This window comes from Olea europaea, unplaced genomic scaffold (assembly GCF_002742605.1).
Source record: "Olea europaea var. sylvestris unplaced genomic scaffold, O_europaea_v1 scaffold1564, whole genome shotgun sequence".
Lineage (NCBI taxonomy): Eukaryota > Viridiplantae > Streptophyta > Magnoliopsida > Lamiales > Oleaceae > Olea > Olea europaea.
The window spans coordinates 165,680-170,682 of NW_019233246.1; the positions used below are offsets into that span (position 1 = coordinate 165,680).

The 5,003-nt window shown below is 32.8% G+C and overlaps 1 pseudogene; it reads right to left on the minus strand.

Moving 5' to 3' along the window:
* Positions 1-1,512: 1,512 nt before the first annotated feature.
* On the minus strand, positions 1,513-2,058 carry LOC111376832 (annotated as a pseudogene).
* Between the last annotated feature and the right edge of the window lie 2,945 nt (positions 2,059-5,003).

The window sequence follows — 5,003 nt, forward strand, 5'->3', positions numbered from 1 at the left end:
ACTAGTCAAAATTTCAGCAATCCATATATGACGCAATAAATATAGATAGACTAGGGAGTTGTCATAAACTAGGATTTTAATAAATATTTAAAAAGTCTAGAAATTTAGGTGTTTCAACTCAAAATCTTAATAAAGGTTAAACTCCAACTTTGAGGGTCCATCCAGTCCCGCCCCACACTTGGAGTATCGTGAGGGAGGTAAATCACAGAATATGCCCCAACAGGTTAAGCAACTCAAAATCTTAATAGATTTCATTAAAATCTAGGTGCGCCCTACTCGAATTTTAATAAATTCCAATTGACATGGGTGTCCTCATCTTGAATTAAAGGATAATTATGTGTGTACAAAATTGGTGTCCCAAATCAGATTTAATAGACTAAATTAAAATATTGGTATCCTCAACTAAAGGTTTTGTCCGCAATAATTTGTGGATTTAATTATTTCATTAATGGGAATGATTTTAATATATTTTAATGAATTTTGAGCCCATGAAAATATAAATATCAAGTTTTAAGTCATTTCAGCGTGACACCTCAGAGTTCAATGAATTTTGAGCTCACAAATATAATGTCAAATATTTATACCTTTCTTAAAAATAAAGGAAATTAGGGAGTTATTTGAATAATTTTTTGATAAAAAATTTAATAAAAATTGATGAAATATGTGGTTAAAAAGTTGATAAAAATTGTAAGTTTCATTAAATGTGTGATTTAAACTATTTGTTGACTTCGACATCAACTTTTTAGCAACTTTTTCTATCTCAAACAAGCACCAAATAAAATAAAATTAAGTAAGAAATAAATATTACGAAAATAAATAGTAATAAAAAATTTTATTATTAATTCTCTTTCCAAAATTTAAGTGAGACACAAGATGAAATGAGGAACTGAATTCTCAATTCTATTCGTATTTGAACTTATATAATTGTTAATATTTATTTGTTTGAATTTGTAGATAATTCAGGTTGATTAATATATTGATATTTATTTGCTTATTTTGTAGATTGATGAAATTAATCTTGTAAACGTTATAAATTTATTTGTAATAAAAGATAATTTTAAATTTTATTTTTCAATTACAAAGTTAATGTTTTATTTTTTTTTTAATTATTGTTGATCTATGAAGAAGTTATATCATTTATCATTTATCATAATCTGAAAAATCTATTAAAATCCAACGATTAAAATGTATAAAGTAGAATCTTGTTCAATATGATAAATGATGTACAATTTTATTTAATTCCATTAAATCATTGATATTAATTTTTAAGTTGATACAGTGAGTTGTTACGATAAATATCTCAATGTAGTGGGCCTTGATGGTGAGAATTGGAAAAAATATCATTCATGTCTCAAGAGCTAAGAGACTCTCAAGGGAAACTACACCTTACACTATTAAGTGAATATGAATAAAAATATTAAAATGAAACCATCTTTAGGGTTGATAGACCAAGTGAATTCAACCTGTGAAGTTGGTTATTTGAAAACTCAATTTAATGTTTATTTGAACCGTTTAAACCATATTATAGATAGTAAAAAATGCAACTAAACCCTTGTTGTACCTCACTCTCGTCTTTAATGGGGTCTGATCTTTTTTTTTTTTTTTTTGGGAGAGTATGCCAATATAATCTTAATGAGGTGCGGGGCTTTGCATCTGACATTCGTTGGGCTTTCATTTTCGGGAGCCTGCGTCTCGACGTTTTTGTGCAATGAACCCCTCTGGGCGAAGACTAGTGGTAGGTGGTCCCGCGGAGCTTTCAGAAAAGGGTAGCCTAGTGTGTAAGCATAGCAATGAACCACAGCGAACCCTCAGATGACCTATCTAAGATTAGGGGGGAGATCCTTAGTAGTTGTGACCCTTTCACTCTTCCACGGACTAATACATGTACCGAATGCTCATACGGGAAAGTTGACTCCTGGGTCTAGTTGCTCCGAGAAATCCTTTCTTTCTCGTTCACTCGGGGGGGGTGGGGACACACTTGTGCGGATTACAGGTAACAGTTACAAGAATGGCGGGGAAGTTAACAGTACCCGATGCCCATCGGGCAGGGATAATCATTCCACTCCTGGGAGGTGGCACACCGAGATCACCCCACTTGCTTCCTTCGATTTCGCATATTGAGAAAAGCCAGACCCATACGAGACTACCAATTCCGATGAAAGAAAAGGGGCTCCTAGCTTTGATTACTCATCCGCCAGAGACTACTAGGGAAGACGAACCACTTTTCTTTTTATGCTTATGGATAAGATTTAGGCGCAAAAAGCAATTTTGCATTCAAGATAAGTACTCCTATCCTAAAAGAATTCAATGCACATAGTTTAAGCGTGTTCCACCCAAGAAAACGCGGTATGATATTCATGAAAGAAGAGTTCGACTGTGTGATTATTGGAAAATTGAAAAGAGCGGTTCGTTAGTCCATGCCCCGGATAAGTTCGTCGATCAAGCAAAAGTCGAGAAAGTTAGGGATACCAGATCTTGAATGTTGATTTTCGGTTATGGGCCTACGACTCCAACTCCATCTCTAGGGAACACAACTGGCCTTAGGCCTGCAATTGGATCTAAAAGATTAGCACAAGAGATGTCGTTAGTAAGTAATGCAACCTATCACTCTTTCTCGATCCAAGACAAAAGGAAGATAAATAGAAGCCATTCTCTCTTAAACTAGCTCACTGGCTGTAATGGACTCTTGGATTGCCATTGGCCTAATTGGCCCTAAAATGTGAGCTTTCTATCTCACTTGTTTGCTAGCTTGCAACTACTGTTACGGGCACTGAAACCAACTTACCTGCAATCTCGTACTAAACTATTGTGTCATCAGCTACTTAGGGGTCAGTAGAAGCGTTCTCATCATTGACTAATCAGGCACAAGAATCCTCTTCGAAGCGGAACATTCAAGGTTTGATTTATCAACTAAAGATGTCGTGACACACAATGGATCATAGCAACTAAACCCAATATCATCAGATTTCATATGATATTGGGCCCACAAATATAAAGTCAAATTATTTATACTTTTGAAAAAAATAAGATAAATTAAACTAAGAGATAATTGTTTTAAATAAATAGTTATAAATATTTGTTTTCAATTCAAAGTGGGAGAGAATAGAAAATGGAGAATTGAACTTCTTTGGGAATTTGGATAGAATTTTTCTTCTGAGTGCCGAGAATGATAAAATATTAGAACTTAGAATACATGAAACGCAGGATAATTTTCTTTGTTAATACTTAAGCCAATACAAATTTTAAATCTAACCAATCATGAGTTTTTTTTTTTTTTATGTCTTCTTTTAATATTAAAAACAACTAATGTTGTTTCTAAAATGGATTTGAGTGATTTTATTCACTAAATTGAACTCACCTACCTTATCAAAATTATAGAAAATGGAGAATTGAACTTCTTTGGGAATTTGGATAGAATTTTTCTTCTGAGTGCCGAGAATGATAAAATATTAGAACTTAGAATACATGAAACGCAGGATAATTTTCTTTGTTAATACTTAAGCCAATACAAATTTTAAATCTAACCAATCATGAGTTTTTTTTTTTTTATGTCTTCTTTTAATATTAAAAACAACTAATGTTGTTTGTAAAATGGATTTGAGTGATTTTATTCATTAAATTGAACTCACCTACCTTATCAAAATTGGATAGACTTACAGCAAATAATTGAGTAATAAACACCAATGAAATGGAAGTTAAAACGTTTAACTAAATTGGACAAAGTAATACTAAGAAAATGGATGCAAAGTCGTGGTAAGAGTTAAATTTTTTGTTCTTAAATCGATGTTGTCTCGTAACGATGCCTATAAATGATGACAATCAACTTCCAAAATACAACAACTACTTCCTTGTGTTTGTAGCACTTCAGAACACTAGAAACAATGAATCAAAAAAGATGACTTTTGTACTTCTTTCGAATGAAATGGAAAACAATTTTTTACGCAGAATTTAGGAAATTATGATATGATTGTATATGGTTGGAATGAAGTAAGTGACTTCCAAAGAGTCTTATTTGTATAAGAGGAGTTGCGAATAGAGAGTCACATCCCAAAACTCAGCAACCTTCAAGAAAGGACGCATCCCTCGTCATCGCTAACTTGTCGCTTGTGCATCACTCGAGCACCGATGGCACATTTTTAGCATAGTGGTTGCATTTTCTTTTGTTTGTACCGTTCCAAAACACAAGAAACAACAAACCAAAAAAGATGGCTTTTGTACTCCTTTTGAATGAAATGAAAAACATATTTTTTTAATGCAAAATTTAGGTTAGGAAATATGATTTTTATGTTATGCTATGATTGCATATGGCTTGAATGAAGTAAAGGATGTCCAAATAGTCTTATTTATAGAAGAGGAGAGGTTTGAATGGAGAGTTACGCCCAAAACTCAACAAGATTGAAGGATGGACACACCCTCCCTGTCACTAGCGTGTCGTTAGTACGTCACTCGAGTGCTAGTGGAACATTTTTAGCAGAACTCCTATCATTTGCCACCCCTAGCTCATTGGTCGAACAACAGTTTTGCTGCTCGCCTAGTGCTAGCATGTGACTTGAGCGACAACCTTATCTGAATTTTGGCATTTTTCTCTTCGTTTTTTTTCCAATTTTGGAACGCAATTTCTCATTCATCTGAAATTATTTTTTAAGATTTCAAATATATTATGATCATCTTCTCGACTAGTAGAATACGATAGTCTATTTATTTTCATAATTTAACTATTGGATCAAGTTCGAATATTGGGCTGAATTTGACACAGAAGTCACTATTCTCATTTTTCATGGTTTTATTTAACCAATTTCCATATCTTTTTACACCGATTTCCAACAATTAAAAGTATAATAATTTTTGTGAAGGAGTTCTTTTTCGAAAATTCTTTGGTCAGATTCATTTAAAAATAATAATAATAATCTAATCATATAATTATTAATTGATACCGCTATGCAAATTTACAAGGGATTTTTCCCTCACGAACTCCACCGAAAATATTAATTTTAGTGTCAATT